This window comes from Carassius gibelio, chromosome B18 (genome assembly GCF_023724105.1).
Source record: "Carassius gibelio isolate Cgi1373 ecotype wild population from Czech Republic chromosome B18, carGib1.2-hapl.c, whole genome shotgun sequence".
Classification (NCBI taxonomy): domain Eukaryota; kingdom Metazoa; phylum Chordata; class Actinopteri; order Cypriniformes; family Cyprinidae; genus Carassius; species Carassius gibelio.
In genome coordinates this window covers 12,327,278-12,345,076 of record NC_068413.1, presented here as the reverse complement: position 1 = coordinate 12,345,076, position 17,799 = coordinate 12,327,278, and the positions used below count along the sequence as shown (strand labels likewise).

General features: G+C 36.3%; 1 long non-coding RNA gene across 1 annotated transcript; it reads left to right on the top strand.

Moving 5' to 3' along the window:
- Window positions 1-2,317: 2,317 nt before the first annotated feature.
- Window positions 2,318-12,007, top strand: LOC127977180 (uncharacterized). The gene is made up of 3 exons (XR_008158150.1): window positions 2,318-2,663; window positions 3,204-3,241; window positions 11,105-12,007. It is a non-coding gene; the product is annotated as an uncharacterized LOC127977180 (long non-coding RNA).
- Window positions 12,008-17,799: the final 5,792 nt, after the last annotated feature.

Here is a 17,799-nt window from a genome sequence, read left to right as displayed (position 1 = left end):
ACACATAGGTAAATAAAAATAAAATTTACTTAATAATTTACTATCTTTTATAAGAAAATATCATCATAAATCTTGTAAACTGTTTTACCCAATAGACTAGATAAAGAAAAGTCAAGGTGTTTTACTTTCTTCATTGACTGAATAAGGTGATATCTCTCATTAATGTATTTCCTAGTATACTGTTTCTTGCTGATTACAGTGTATACATTCCCCACTTGGGTCCTGTATGACCAATTCTAAGGCATGTTTATGACATCTCCTTCCCTTCAACTCCTACCCTCCTTTCTCCCAGCATCAAGTTTTATTTTTTTTATTTTTTTTTGTACTATACAAATGTCTACCTGTTTCATTGTCCAGCCAAACGGATTGTGTATATGTTCTAATATATACTTTAGCTTCAGATTTACTTAATGGAATATCTAGATCTACTTGCTTTATTCTTAGAGTGTGTTTAGCCAGAATGTCCACCTTCTCATTTCCCTCCGCAGCATGAGCAGGAATCCAAATGAATTGTGCAGACATAACCTTAATTTTTAATTCATACATCTTGCAGAATATTTTGTTATCCATCCTAACTGATGACCTGTAAGATCTTACACGTTCAGATGCAATGACAATGCTATTTATTTCCTTGTCTTCTATCCACTGTAGGGCCCAGTAATATTGCCAATAGTTTGATCACATATAGGCTACTGACAGATGTGTGGTTACTCTTTTCTTCATATAAAAGTCAGACATTGGAATATATACTGCTGCACCTTCAATTCCTGTATCCGGATTTTTGGATACAACTCAGGTATCACAGGTATCCAATTTTTTTGGACATAATCGCTGTCACTTGCAGGCCTCATTCGACTTGGTAATATGCATTTTTCTTATGATCCATTGCCCTCTATAGCAGAGGTTTTCAAACTTGTTCCTGGGGACCCACAGGCCTGCACATTTTGCTTACAGACATGCAAAATGTGCAGACTGCAGTGGGTTCTGAGAAACAGGACTGTATATATAATATATTTCTTAAAATATATTGTGATATATTGTAATATATTATTTTCCCTATTTATTTTCTAATATTTCATATATTTGAATACATTTAATAATATATTGATGATACATATATTATATAATATATTGCAAAATATACAAATGATTGCCGCTTTTAATATATTGCAATATATTGGAAAAATATAAATATATATAAGAATATATGCCTAATATATTACATGATATTTTCCAATATATTGCAATATATTTTTGTTACATAAGGGAAACCACAGCTCTGAAGGACAGACTAGGTGCCACGGGATAAATTAAATTTATGCTAATTTATAATTTTAAAAGAGACACTTGCTGAAAAGACGCTTGATGTTTGTCTGAAAGTTATTTTGTGTTAAAGTAACTATAGATTGTGCTTGAAGAGGACTTGTTAATAGAAATGGCATAATAGTTGGTAGGCTAACTGTTAGTAACTACAACGTGCTTACAAGTCATACTAAAACTAACTTTCCCCGGTGGAGTACATTACAGATCTGACTTCCTGGCATTTTAACAACTGTGTCGAACTTTAAAGGTTAGCACGCCAGGTAAAAACCAAGAAGTGCTATTTTTTTTTTTTTTTTTTTTTTTTTTTTGTGCTGCAATGACATTTGTATCCACAAGATGGTGTCATGCTCTTCTTCAAGGTTCAGTGAAGCTTCACAAATATGTGCATCGACAACTTCAGTATTTAAGTTATTTGTATAGAAAAAAAATACTACTGTCCAACAATGGCATCATTTCCATCACAAACAAACAGACAGAAAAAAATAAATCATAAAAAAATACAGAGCTAATTAATGTGCTCATATTCAGCATATAACACTGAATATGGGCAATTATTTAAACTATCTTGAGTTTAATAACTAATAATGTGTATAAAATGTTTAGATTTGATAAATGTTTGTAATTAATATTTATTCAAAGTAGATAGACAACTTTCATTGGTTATCAATTCGTCTCATAGCAAGGATATGTATGCACGTATTTTGCCACAAGATGTCAGTACTTTCATTTGGCTTCTGCATCAAAACCTTTTTACGAGAGTTGCTTAAAGTTCTTTCTTTCTTTCTTTCTTTCTTTCTTTCTTTCTTTCTTTCTTTCTTTCTTTCTTTCTTTCTTTTTTCTTGATGAAAAGAAACATGCTGTTCATTATAACCATTAATCATACAGTTACAGATCAAATGTATCGTCAGTCTCTTCACAGTTTCTCACTTTCAGAGATACGATGAGATAATGTCCTGAGAGACGCTCTGAGATGATCAGACTAGTATTGGCCTGATGCTTTTTGTCTTGCTGATGGCGGTTTAGATCACTTCCTATCCCGAGTTTCCCATGAGCGCAGTGAGACAGTCCAGGCCTCTGATACTCCTCTGTTTAAAGGAAATGACAGCCTGAAGGTTCAGTAAAAGGGTAATCTGTTCGTCCGGCACTGCAGATGGATCAGCTGTTTGCGTGCATTGAGTCAGTACTGTCGTCATTTGCTGCAACTCCCTCCTTTTGTACCTCTTTAGGGATTATAAAGTTGTTCCTCCAGCAGGAATTTCTGGAATTCTCTACTCATGCTGCTTATGTAACAGCCGCTCCCCACCAAACATACAAATAGGGTGCTAGCAGAGGATCCGAGGGTGAGTAATAAAGTTGAACTGATTTCTTACATGTGTGGAATAGGAAATAAAAAGCTTCCAGATGGAGCCTAACTTCATTGCCTGTCCAAATGTGTGTGTTGCAATCTAGTGGTTTTGATCAGATTTTCCACAGTTGTATTACTAAAACTCAAAATTTTAATGATTTAATCAGTTTACGTCAAATATATGTCACATATGTGACCCTTGACCACAAAACCAGTCTTAAGTAGCACAAGTATATTTGTAGCAATATCCAAAAATACATTGTGTGGGGCAAAATAATTTTTCTTTTCTTTTCTTTTATGTCAAAAATCATTAGGATATTAGGTAAAGATCATGTTCCATGAAGATATTTAGTAAATTTACTACCATTTATATATCAAGATTTTTTTTTTATTATTATATGTATTTCTAAGGACTTCAGTTGGACTGATTTTCTCAATATTTAGATTTTTTTGCATTATCAGAATTTTGATTTTAAAATATTTTAAAATATCTTGGCCAAAATATTAATTGTGATTATTGTAATGTTTTTATCAGCTGTTTGGACTCTCATTCTGACTGCAGAGGATCCATTGGTGAGCAAGTGATGTAATGTCAAATTCCTCAGTATTCTAAGGAATATTCATTATTGCACTTAAACCATATGTATTTATGTAAAGCTGCTTGTGCAGTTATTTTGTGCTCTCAAGTAACAGAACTGAAATGAGGGAATACAGATCTGTGTAAAATTAGCATAGCTTTATAATTTTAGTTCTATTTTGTTTTCTCACCATGAAGGCTTTATTGGTATGACAATTGCACACAATGTTCATTGAGGGACCCTGAAACCTGTAGGAAGGAAAGCAGCTTCTGTACTTGTTCAATACAATCCAACAAAACCATGCCAAGCTTTGATTTCTCAGTTTGTTAGCCAAAAATTGCAGCAATTCGTGAAACCCACAGGGTTGTTCATGCTGACTCTAAGCCCTGTCTCACTTACTGGATATTTCAAGGAGAAGCTTTGGCCTAAACTTGAATCTCCTATGTTTATACCTTCTTTATTGAGCTGACTGGATTGAATCCACTGTACTTAAAAGCGTTCTTCAACTACATTCGTAAGCAAATAGCCTATAGTAAGCACTTCACAGTATATTTTTGTGTAAAGAAAATTATCTCTTATTTCATCTTATTTTAATCTTTTATAAGGGCACATTTATGATAATAATGCTGGCAGTGCTGCTGCAGGGCATCTGCCAGTTATATTTTGAACTATTTATTTAAGGTTAACAAAATTAACAGTAATAGTTTAACTTCTGATTTTGGGTAAATATTTAATTCTTAACTCTTAATGAAATTTTGTTTCAGAAAGGAGGCGTAGGTTCAAATCCCACTTTATAATCTAATTTTAATATAATAAATGAATAAAATAATATAATACTAATATAATCATTTTTTATTAATATAATAATTACACGTATCATATTATGTTTTAAGGAAGTATACTGCTCACCAGGGATGCATTTATTTGACCAAACATAGCAAAGAAAAAAACAGTGAAATATTATTACAATTTAAAATATGTGTGTTCTGTTTTAACACATTTAAAAAAAAAATTGTATTCCCTTTGATGGCATTTTTTCAGCAGCCATTACTTTAATTTTCAGTGTCTCATGATCCTCATGATTCTATTCTATTCTATTCTATTCTATTCTATTCTATTCTATTCTATTCTGTTGACTTAAATGCATCCTTGCTGAATAAAACTATTACAAAAAAATATTGATGTGCTAAGTCAATTACACTAACTTAATCACTTATTATTTTAATTAATGTTAATAACAATACAATTTCACTTAGTATGATAAATGACTGTATATCAATAATTTGACTATTGTACTTTCTTTGGCTGTAAGTGCATTAACAAGGTATGCAAATTCCACAATTACTAGAATGATTAGTACTGTTGTTATGTTATTATATAGGCCAGAAGTGAAATGTTAAATTAATTTCCTACAGTATGTAATAGGGGGTCCTTTGCCTAAATAAGTTGAAAACCCATTTCGTATCATAGTTACAGTATTCATTTGGATGTCTGTGCGGCCGCACTCTCTGCCCTTTATAGTTTGTTCTCTTTGCTCGCTAATATGACACTAGCATCTGGCCTTGGTTCGTTACAACATGTACTTCACCAGAATCAAACTTCTTAGTGGAGCAGGACACATGTACCAGTGAGAGATGACTAGTGTTTTAACAGCTTAGTCCACAGATATGCAAATGTACAATAAAGTCAAGCTATAAAAAGGTAATTGTGGTAATATGTAATGTGTACCCTTTTGTTTATCCTCATTAGAAGCCTCACATATAGACTAGATTGTTATTATAGTTTGGTTGTTGCAGTAGTAATGAGATAAAGGTAAGCAAGGAAATGAAATCACAGAAGATAAAAGGTCTTTCCTGAACCTCAGCAACACTGTAAATCTGTAGGGGGCCTGTTTCTCTTCTGATGTGGCAGAAACATTGTTTGCTAAGTGTTCTTATTAATTGTCTTTAAGTATTTTATGTTATGTGCAGCTGAGAGAACTAACTGCATTAAATATACTTTTTTTTTTTAATTTATTGAATATTTTGCTGGCATTTAGGCCACCGTTTTCAGAGGAAAAGTTACTGAAGGAAAAAAAAAAGCATCTACACTGAGAATCACCAGGGGATGACTGTGCTGTCCAAACCAGCAGCTGGTTTCCTGTGGTGTCAGGAGAAGCCCTCCATCTTGTTCTTTCGTGCTTTACCAATCTTCCTTTAGTCAAGGACTGTGCTGCACTCAGTGATATCTGTCTTTTATTAGAATGCCTTTTGTATTTTTCCCTGTGGTTAAAATTGTTTTTCCTTGGTCAAACAGTATGTGTTCCCAGATTTAACATTTCTGGTGATAATTTTATGACAACAAAACAGACATTGTTTTAATGACTCCGAAGTAACCCTGCCAAAAGGAAAAACAGATTTGATATGGTGCCCTTAACTGATTACAGACATCCTCAGAGTTTGATTGTAGTTTGCTTTCCCAGGCAGCGCTCTTTCCTTTAGATTAAACACTGGAAATCTATTTTATGATACATTTTGTTTTGAAAATTTGAGAGCCTGTTTCTATCTATCTATCTATCTATCTATCTATCTATCTATCTATCTATCTATCTATCTATCTATCTATCTATCTATCTATCTATCTATCTATCTATCTATCTATCACAAACGGTGCCTTGCAGAAGTATTCATACCCCTAATTTTTATGTTGCTGCCATATGTTAAGCTGCTGTAAAAAAATAAAAAAATAAAAACATAAGAACTTTTTCAATCTACAAAACAACAACTTTATTTAAAATTGCTTGTAGTTACTACAGTTCGAGTGGAGTTTACCTGTGGCAATTCCATTTGAATGGGTATGATTTGGAAAGGCACACACATCTCAATAAACACATCTCTGAAAATGCATATCAGAGTAAAAGCCGAGCCCTGAGGTCAAAAGAACAGCCTGTGCTCAAGAGACAGAATTGCGTCAAGGCACAGATCTTGGGACGAGTTCAAAAACAAACTGAGCATGTAGCCTCCATTATCCATATTGGAAGAAGTGTGGAACAAATAGGGCTCTTCCTAGTGCTGGACTCATGTTCAAACTGAGCAAATGATGGAGAAAGCCTTTGGTTAGAGTCGTGACCAAGAAGCTGATGGTCAATCTAGTTGATATTCATAATCGTACAAACTCGATTCCAAAAAAGTTGGGACACTGTAAAAAAAGGAATGTAATAATTTACAAATCTCATAAACTTATATTTTATTCACAATAGAGTACAGATAACATATCAAATGTTGAAAGTGAGACATTTTGAAATGTCATGCCAAATATTGGCTCATTTTGGATTTCATACACATTCCAAAAAAGTTGGGACAGTTAGCAATAAGATGCAGGAAAAAATTAAATGTACATATAAGGAACAGCTGGGGGACCAATTTGCAAATTCTTAGGTCAATTGGCAACATGATTGGGTTTAATAAGAGACTCTCAGAGTGTCACTCAGAAGTCAAGATGGTCAGAGGATCACCAATTCCCCCAATGCTGCTGCAAAAAATAGTGGCGCAAAATCAGAAAGGAGTTTCTCAGAGAAAAATTGCAAAGAGTTTGAAGTTATCATCATCTACAGTGCATAATATCATCCAAAGATTCAGAGAACCATGAACAATCTCTGTGCGTAAGGGTCAAGGCCAGGAAACCATACTGGATGCCCTTGATCTTCGGACCCTTAGTTAGCACTGCATCACATACAGGAATGCTACTGTAATGGAAATAACAACATGTGCCCAGGAATACTTCCAGAAAACATTGTCGGTGAACACAATTCACCGTGCCATTCGCCGTTGCCAGATAAAAAAAAAAAAGATAAAAGGTAAAAAAGAAACCATATCTAAACATGATCCAGAAGCGCAGGTGTTTTCTCTGGGCCGAGGCTTATTTAAAATGGACTGTGGCAAAGTGGAAAACTGTTTTGTTTTCAGACGAATCAAAATTTGAAGTTCTTTTTGGAAACTGGAACTCCATGTCATTGTCACGGTTCATGAATCGGCTGTCTCACACTGATGGGTCTGCGTGAGTGTAATTGTGTGGGTGTGGTTACTCGTTGTGTTGATTAGTGTCACCAGCTGTCGTTAATTCCTGTTCCTTTATATGCCCAGTAATTTCCCTCCCATGTTGTCAGATCGTTGTGGTTGTTCCTCGGTGTGTGTCCTGTTCTCGTGCCTTGTCAGCTCAATTCTTCGTCTGGATTTCATCAGTTCTTCGTGCCGTCTGGATGTCACACGGTTCCTGGGTTTCTCTAGCACGCTCTTCACCGCACCACCACCGGATTGCCATCTCGTCCCTGATTCGACTACCACCTGAGTGTTTGTCCCCGACCTGTGTCTTTACTTCTGCCTTTCATTTATTAAACTGTGTTTACTTGCATCTGAAGGTAGACGCGTCAGACGACAAGATGCATCCCTGCGCGTTCTTTTCTCATCGACTATCGCCTGCCGAACGTAATTATGACATTGGTAACAGAGAGTTGTTGGCAGTTAAGTACATCAGATCAGATACATCAGATTGGCTAAGAGACTCAACTTCAGGCAGGCCCGGTGGGCTCTTTTTTCCGTACATTTTGATTTTGTTCTCTCATACCGCCTGGGGTCTTAAAACATCAAACCTGACTCTTTGTCTCGTATTTTTGATCCATCCGAATGCCCGGTCACTCCTGAGTGTATTTTACCTGAGAAAATTGTCATCTCCACTCTGGAATGGGAGGTCGAATCGAAGGTCAAGACAGCCTTAGAAGGGGTAACGCCTCCGCCTGGTTGCCCACCGAGACGTTTGTTTGTGCCGGAGGGGTTACGGTCTGACGTTATACGATGTGGTCATTGCTCCAATGTGGCTTTTCATCCAGGAGTGGCTCGCACTAGTTTTCTACTTAAGCAACAATTCTGGTGGCCATTAATGGCTCGCGACATTCACAATTTTGTTTTGGCTTGCTCAGTCTGTGCCACAGGTAAGACATCTAACCGACCCCTAGACTGGCTACTTCGACCGCTGCCTGTCCCTTCGAGACCCTGTTCCCATATCGCTCTAGATTTTGTCACCGCCCTCCCACCCTCCAAGGGCATGAAAGTTGTTTTAACTGTAGTGGACCGGTTCTCGTAGGCGGCAAATTTCACCCCCTTGCCCAAATTACCTTCAGCCAAGGAGACAGCCGTCATAGATCACGTCTTTCGGTTACATGACCTCCCGATGGACGTGGTCTCTCACAGGGGTTCCCAAATTCGTATCCAAATTTTGGCAAGAATTTTGTAAGTTACCGGGGGCCACGGTCAGTCTGTCTTCGGGCTATCATCCCCAGAGTAATGGTCAGTCTGAGCGAGCCAATCAGGACCTCGAGAAAATGTACGCCCACAATTCGTTGCCAGTGTCATCCATGGGCCTCTCACCATTTAAGTGTAGTTCGCTCACACATTCGTCCAGAGGTGCCGCCATACTTGGACTAGATCCCGTGAGACTCTACTCCAAGCAGGGGGGAGCATGAAGGCCATGAAGTGGGCGCATGAAGTGCCTCGTCAGCTCAATTCTTCATCTGGATTTCATCAGTTCTTCGTGTTGTCTGGATGTTCCACAGTTCCTGGGTTTCTCTAGCACGCTCTTCACCGCACCACCACCGGATCGCCATCTCGTCCCTGCTTCGACTACAACCTGAGTGTTGTCCCCGACCTGTGTCTTTACTTCTGACTTTCATTTATTAAACTGTGTTTATTTGCATCTTGCATCCTCCTGTCATTTCAGCACAGTCATCCGGACTAAAGAGGACAAGGACAAAGTTGTTATCAGTGCTCCGTTCAGAAGCCTGCATCTCTGATGGTATTGGGTTGAATGAGTGTTTGTGGCATGGGCAGCTTACACATCTGGAAAGGCACCATCAATGCTGAAAGGTATATCCAAGTTCTAGAACAACATATGATCCCATCCAGACGTCATCTCTTTTAGAGAAGACCTTGCATTTTCCAACATGACAATGCCAGACCACATACTGCATCAATTACAACTTCATGGTTGCAACTTCAAGATGCGACAAAGAAGACCTAAGACAGTTGAGCAACTAGAAGCCTGTATTAGACAAGAATGGGACAACATTCCTATTCCTAAACTTGAGCAACTTTTCTCCTCAGTCCCCAGACGTTTGCAGACTGTTATAAAAAGAAGAGGGGATGCCATACAGTGGTAAACATGGCCTTTTCCCAACTTTTTTGAGATGTGTTGATGACCTGAAATTTTAAATCAACTTATTTTTCCTTTAAAATTATACATTTTCTCAGTTTAAACATTTGATATGTCATCTATGTTGTATTCTGAATAAAACATTGACATTTGAAACTTCCCCATCATTGCATTCTATTTTTATTCACAATTTATACAATGTCCCAACTTTTTTGGAATCGGGTTTGTTTATGGAGATTGGAGAAACTTACAGAAGAACAAACATCACTGCAATACTCCACCGATCTGGATTTTATGGTGTTGTGGCCAGATTCATTCCTCTTCTAACTCAGCGAAGACACATGAAAACCCACTTGGAATTCATTAAAAAGCACCTAAATGACTTTCAGTTTGTGAGAAACCATATTATCTGGTCTGATTACCTCGGCATCTAGCATGGAGAAAACCAAGCAGTGCTCATCACCTGCACAGGAGCATCCCAACAGTAAAGTGTGCGAGAAGCAGCCTCGTGCTATGATGGTCCTTTTCAGCGGCAGGGACTGGGGGACTCTTCAGAGTAGATGGAAAGCTTACCAGTCCCCACACCAAAATATTGAGATTGCCTCAATTAAAATGTAGTTGAGAGGATTCAAAACCTCAGACTGGACAGAAGGTTCACCTTCCAACAGGATAATGACCCTCAGCACACAGCAAGAGTGGCTATGGACAACTCTGTGGATGTCCTTGAGTGGCCCAGCCAGAGCCTGGGCTTGAAACTGATCAAATGTTTCTGGAGAAACCTGAAAACGTGTCCGTCCCCATCCAACCTGACAAAGCTTGAGAGGTAAGGAGAAGAAAGGCAGATAATTGCCAAATGCAGATGTGCAAAGCTTGTCAAATCATAGGCTTAAGGGTGTAAAGATGCTTCAGTGACCTAGTTAAGGGTATGAATACTTCATATACTGATTTTTTTTTTTTTTTTTATAAATATGCAAAGTTGTTGATGTGGTGAAAAAAGTAAGTTAAAGTTTAACATAAGTCTGAAACATAAAATGTGAATTTCGCAAGGCACTGTAGTGGTTCTTTTAAGTGGTTGTCCTGGTCCTTGATTCTATCTGAGGGAAATGAATTATTCAGGCCGCTACACTAATGCTGATTTTTGTAAACACTGGCATGAATTTGTTCACTTTAAGGCTTTTGAGAATACACATTTGCTGCAATTTGATTAACCTCGAGCGTACACCCACACTCCTGACCTGTGTATTGCTTTTGAAAGCTGAAACTGAGAGTAGAAACAATGTATAATTCAACTTCTCGACCTTGTTTATTTTTGTAAGAATACTCAGGGCTCATTGTCTATAATTGGTCAATTTATTCGCTGACAGACCTTTAGCGGGCAGGGGCAATTTTCTTCCAAAAAAAAGAAAAAAAAGGAACTTGAGGACATCTACCTGAAATAACCTTCTACTGCATAAGGCTAAATCCAATTACAAATGGATCTTTTGTGCATAAAAGTTGAAAACAAGCACTTTGTGGCAGTTTAGTTTAAAGTGATTTTATGAGTTATAATGCCACAAAAGTGCACTTTTCTCCAAATACTTTTAAGATGAGATCAACTGTGCCAATATTCTCTTTTGTACATAATCAGAGTATTTAACATGGCCTGAGGCTGATTATGTTGTGTTCATTCTGACAGTGGATTTCATGCATCATAAATCAAGGACAAGACGAGGATGCCATCCTGAGGAGGTGCTGGCACACATTGAGAAGACTGAACTGATATAAACAGTGAGCGATCTGTTCTGCATGCTAGTGCTGCTTTCCCTGAGACTTGAACAATTTCGCTTTAGGCTAAAGTTAACTCAAAGTGTAACTCTGAACATTGTGAATCCCTGACAGTGCTGTCCAAGCCCACATCTCCTTGTGTGCCAGCCTAGACATGTAGACTCACACCTGTTCCTTTATCAAGATTCAAGGGATGATCCATTGACTGCGTCCAAAAGCTGAGAAATGCTGCCTTCACAGGTGGTATATGGTGGTATATAGGGAAACGTTACATCCTGTCTACTAAGATGCCTTCGTTTAATTTTTTTTTTACTCACTGCTAGACTCTCGTTTTTTTTTATATGCTGTTACTGAGGTGGTACCCTTTCTAAACATACTTATATGTACAATTTAGGTCCAAAGGAGTACCTATAAGGTACTAAAATGCACTCTTTAGGGGTAAATAAGATTCAGAGGTGTACCCTTTTGAAAGGCATCAATCCCAGTGGTACCTTTTTTATGCGTGTCTTTTTCTGAGAATGTATTGAGAAATAAGCTCGGTTCTCTATACATTTGGCTTGAATTGGTTTTAGATTAACAAATATTTTTGAGTGATATTGGCTTTTTTACCGTAGTTGTGTTTTTTTTTCTTCAAAATTTTCTTTGTTGTGATGCATGTATTTACTTATACTATTTTAAATAAGTCATTTATTTTTTTAATTGTTTTTTAATTTTATTTAAATTGATAATATCTATTTAAAAATCATGCCTGTTATATTCAACAATGTAATTATATACAATAATGTGTTTGTCAGATGTGTGCTGATAAAGAATGAAATGGTACTTCTTGGTGCTTTAGAAAAGTGTCAACGTGTGTTTATTATTATTATTATTATTTTTATTATTATTATTATTATTATATTTAGCAACTTAAGACTCCATTTTTATTGTGAAATAAGCGTATCTTATAATTCTAGTTATAATTCTATATATATTATTATATTTATATTTATATTTCTTTACCAAAGTGGTTATTAACCAATATTTTTTGGGGTCATATGCCCAACTTTTACAAATGTCTATTTTCAGTTCATTTTAATTTAATTTAATATAGATTTTTTTTTCATCCTAATAATTTAAAAACACTGGTAAAAGTATTTTTAAGTAAATCTTAGAATTAATTATCTTACTCGTACTGAACATTATTGTTGTGATACCTACAGTTTAAAATGATTAACTGTATCTCGATTAATAGTATCCGTTATATAAACTCTTTTGAAGTGATTTTTAACTGTCAGGCCAAATAGAGTTTTAGAGTTTTTAGCAAAAATAAATTGTAAATACTTGATATAATTTAGCCATAAATTTTCCTCGCCATGAAAATATCCACAGAAACTGGCATGGCATTAAAAACAAACAAAGAAACATTGTTCGAAATAAAACATCTTTTATATTTATCTGCATACAACAGATTTTTTTATCTGTGCATCCCTACTTTAGGACTTTAAACATGATTTAATGATGCTTACTTGAAACCAGTTCCTAGGTTGAACCTTCATGCACAAATGCTGCCTGTTTAGTCACTGAATGTGTTCGGTAGCGAGGCAGTAGGCTGCTTTTTTGGATGCAGCCTTATACTCAAATCTCAGTATCTCTAAAAAAAAGTCTGCTTTTGGCTAAACAGCTAGTCATGAATTAGACATTTCCATCTGTTCTGAAAGTTTTACCAATGCAATGTTCTGTAAGATTTACAAAGTCACTGTTTTGTTTCGTTAAAGAGTTTAGTATCATGGGCTTCTGGCAACTAAATCAAAGCTCTGCCAATTAAAGCTTGGCATCTCTGACTTCTCCCTGCAGCTGTGAGCATGTCCTGTCTGTGTATTAAAGGTCACTCCGCAGTGGGCCAGCTGGCCGGTGTGTCAGCCTGCATCGTGAAAACCTTCTTTGTAGTGAGCGGCGGAGACAGTGGGGCCTCAGAGGCCGCAGCACTACCTGCACCTCTGTGTTAGAGTGGAGGCATGTCATTACACCCAGATGGCTGCTGCTTCCTGCACTGCGCTAAACAGCTCTGTGTTACACTGCCTGTTTGTCCCTACCTACCTATCTCTGCATCTCGTTTTCACTTTTTCCCTTTCTACTATACACAAACACGCATATCTATCACAGCTGCTTGAAAATAGTGTAGTCCTTGTTGCATCACAAACAGAGCTGATACAGTATATTAAACTTCCATAATCATTTCTGCTACTTATTTTGCTACTTTAGTCCAAATTAAATTTATTTAAAGCTAAAGTGAATTTCTGAACTAGAAATTCTGAACTTCTGGTCTCCGAAATTAATCCTCTGGTGCTGATTTGATTATTTTTTTTGTTTGTTTACAAAATGATTAAAGCTGCAGTTGGTAACTTTTGACGCTCTAGCGGTTAATAAACAGAACTGTTTGCTTCTTGTGGAAGAAAATCGTAGCCGGAACTACTTCTCTCTGTTTATGTCTATGAAGAATCACAAAGGTACTGGGTTACTCCGCCACGGTACCCCCGAAGCAATCTAAAATAGTCAGAATATAAACACTTATTATAGGTGCACCCTAGTGATTCAGGACAAGCTAAAAACACGGTTTGGAAAATGGATTCATGGTGTACTCGCTTATTATATAAATTTTTCTACATTTTGAACACAAACAAAGTTACGGACCGCAGCTCTGATTGGTTGTTTCTTAACGGGAGCGATGCATTTCTGCAAATGGCAATAGGACCACGGGGAGGAGCCAGAGGAGCTTGATTTTTTCACAGATTGTCCGTCTCATATTCTACTGTCAGGACATAATGACAGGTTTAACAAATATGTAAAAAATATATTTTTACAAAAGTTACCTACTGCAGCTTTAATGACAAAAAAATTATTTTGGAATGGAAAGTTTCATTTTCGGGGTGGAGTAACCCTTTAAAACAACGTTGTGCAACAAAGCTTTTACAGGTTTGGAATAACATGGAGGTAAGTGATTAATGACAACATTTACATTTTGGGGTGGAGTAACCCTTTAATACAATGTTGTGCAATCGTATTGTGTTTCACTAATCCCAGATAGTATCCACGTGCTTTTGTAACTTGTAAAATCAGGCTATTTAAGAGCACAAGTCTTGTCTTGTGTTATGAGAAGCATTAGCTCACTGTGTTGTAAGTCATTTATGGGCTTGCTGTGGCTTGGCTGTACACAGATAAAGGAGGTGATTACAATGTGTGGAGAATGTTAGATGAGGCCCTGTCAACTACAGAGCAAATATTTGTCTCAAAGTTCATGATTGCTGTGAAATGATCACGCTCCACCTGAGTCTGTGCAACAACTTAAAAAAAAAATAAGTTCAACAAATAATAATTCAAATGTAAAACTATACACTCCATTTCCTGCAATGGAGCAAACCTGCAGTTTTACAAACCATAGTTTACATAAAATAAAAATACAATTCACCATAGCCTGTTAGAAATGGCCGGTGAAATAGGTTAAATATGCCAATGAGAACAATATAAACACTTATGTTTTTCATATTTAAACTGTAAAGGCATATTAAGAGAAGCCTCGAGTCAGATGACCGTTCATTTAAATGTTTGCCATCATGTCTCTGCGGAGGTTTCCATGGTAATCTAATGGCCATTCCATCTCTAAAAAGTCACGTGACTGAGAGAAAGAAAGCAGCATGCACAGAACAAACATTTATTCATTATGTCATAGCCATGTATAGAATTCAGCCTATTACTGATTATTTTTTCCATGGGGGGAAAGGCTTTTATATAAAAAGGAGACTCCTCTTTAGACAATTGCAAAAAGATGTGTAAATTTATACTGGCAAGTGTATACTTAGCATTTGCCTTATATTGCAGAACTTGTTTGAGTGTTTTGTAATGGTTAGTAATGACTGGTGGACTTCTGTGCAATGCATTAATGATTTCTGTGTTGATAGGATATGACAGTGTATCTGCTGGCATCTGTGTCCAGTTCTTTATGGCATGAGAGATAGACAGACGAAGGCATACGAAATGAGGTGGTTGCTTTTTCAGTATGAATATTCAATTATAAATGAATTCAAAAAGTTTAAATATATTACCTACTCTACTTACCACAGTATGCAAACCATGTAGCTTTACCGCTTTTGTTTTGTTTGTACAGAGCCATGAGGTCAATCTGTGATATTTAAGTTCTCTTACGGTTTCCCACAGGTTAGAGTTCACCTGATCTCGGATGGCTAGGCAAAGAATCTGGTTCTCATTCCAGCTTATTCCAATCAAGAACTCCCCACTTACTGACCAATCACAATGTTTTATTTTTACAAATTAATAAAAAAAAATGAATTATTTTTGTTGATGTTATTTCAGACAATACAGTTTTTTATTGTTAACTAAAAACGTAAACAATTTTTTGTAATAAAAAAGCTGAAATAAAATGTAAATATTAGATCAAATTTTTTTCTGTTAAATAATGTTTCTTTTTTAAGTATTAAATGAATAAAACTTAAAAAATAATAATTAATAGAAAAAAAAAATTAAATAAAACACTTCAAATTATTTAAACAAATAAAAATTAAAGGGTGCTTTTTATGCCCTTTTTACAAGATGTAATATTGTTCTTGGGTGTCCCCAAAATGTGTCTGTAAAGTTTCATCCCAAAATACCCAACAGATCATTTATTATGAAAGCTGGAAAATAAAATGTATGGGGTGTGTCTAAAAAAAGATCTGTTTTGGAGTGTACCACTTTAAATGCAAATGAGCTACATATTCCCACCTATCTCCAGAAGAGGGGGTCACATACTATACATCTTTCTGCATTGCATATCTACAGCAATAATCAGCCAGTAGGAGCAACATAACTGAGAGCGAGAGAACTGGTGTTCAGTTGTACATATGAGAAGCCAAATACACTGAAAGTGGGATGAAACAGCGCGATTTTACAGAGCTCATGCAATGCTGACCTCTCATCGACCGCGATACCTTACGAATCTCGTGCTACGAAATGTGCAAACTAATCTTACAAACATGGCACTGATAAGTAAAAAAAAAATACTAAAAAAAAAACGCTAGGCACTATAATGACGTAACATTCACAAAGGAGTCTGGAGTGATACACATATTTAGGAAGATTTTGTTGTGCATTACCATGAAAAATGAAAGTAATCCACAGCGTCCTCAGCATCTCAGATATTTGGAGAAAATGAAGACTTATATTCAGTCTTACAAACAAACACAGAGCATTATTATTTGTTCGCAAGATATTGTTGATATACATTATATATACATTCAAAAATATATTAATATATGACACCGAATAATTAAATGGAAACTATGTTCAAGATCACATCCCAGAGAATGACTTTTGCTCACCACCTGTAAGAGAGCTAATAAGTTCCTCAAGCCCCCTCTTTTGAAGGAATTTGGTTATATTTTTAGCAGGGTTATATTGAGGCTTATTTGTTATTTCAGGTCCAGTTGGTGACGTGCAATGTGAAATACAGTCAGTCTGGTGTGTGAAATGCAATGGCACCAGTACTCCACAATTAAACTTCACCAGAGTCTCTCAGCAGGGGTCTGGAATGTGCACTGCAGCTCCACAGTACAGTGTGTCCTCAGCACTGTGTGAGAACGTGTGGCGGCCGGACAGACATGCGTCTTTGCTCCTTCTTGTGTCTCAAGTGAGTTGTGCTCATTGACAGCTGTTGCTTTGATGACAGGCGTGGCTGTTCGCTACAGAGACACACAAGAAGCTCTCAAAGCCCTCTGTGGACACATATGTAAGCGCGCTCATGGAGTATTGTGTCGATTAAATGCTTCAGAGTACAAGCAAGGAAAAGACAATCAGCTTAGAAGATAATAAAATAATGTGATTTGATATACATGTGCAATCTGTGGGTACAATATCAATTTTCAGATCTCTGTGTCTTTAGTATTGTTTTTTGATTGTGCACACTCAATTTCCCCGGTTTTTATTTTATTTTTACATTTAGATCATCATTGCCATCATCTACCACTCACTAGAAGGTAATCTTTAAAAACACAAATTATTTAGTAATACTGTTAATCCTAATCTTTAGAAAATAAGAATAAATAATTTGTAAACCTGTAATTTATTGATTATAGATGAAAACATGTAATATCTTTTGTTTTGTTACTAGACGTTACTTGGTGTCCAAGTCAGACTTTTTTTTTATTTTTATCTTCAGCTTTCAAAGACATCTGTGACCAAATAATTTTGACTTGTACTTAAGTAATTCATAAGCAAATCCATTCGCTGAGAGTTGTGTTATTACAATTGTTATATAAACCCCATAGACTTCCATTATAAGTGCATTTCTGTGCACAAATTTTGATTTGTTTACATAACATTACATTTTGATTTCATAATCAAAAGCAGATGTTGTTGATAGAACTCCCAAACTTATATTGGAATATTAATTTCCTATTGTCTAGTCTAGTCTTTTTTATAGTGACTTTTTTTCATGAGCCATTCTTTAGAAAGAGAAACGAGAGTTGTGATTCAGAGTAACATCATTGCAGCCTGAGTTATATAGGTTCGTACAATGATTCGATTCCATTAAGACCTGCCTTAATGGAATCACAAAGAAAGTGGCCCCATGAA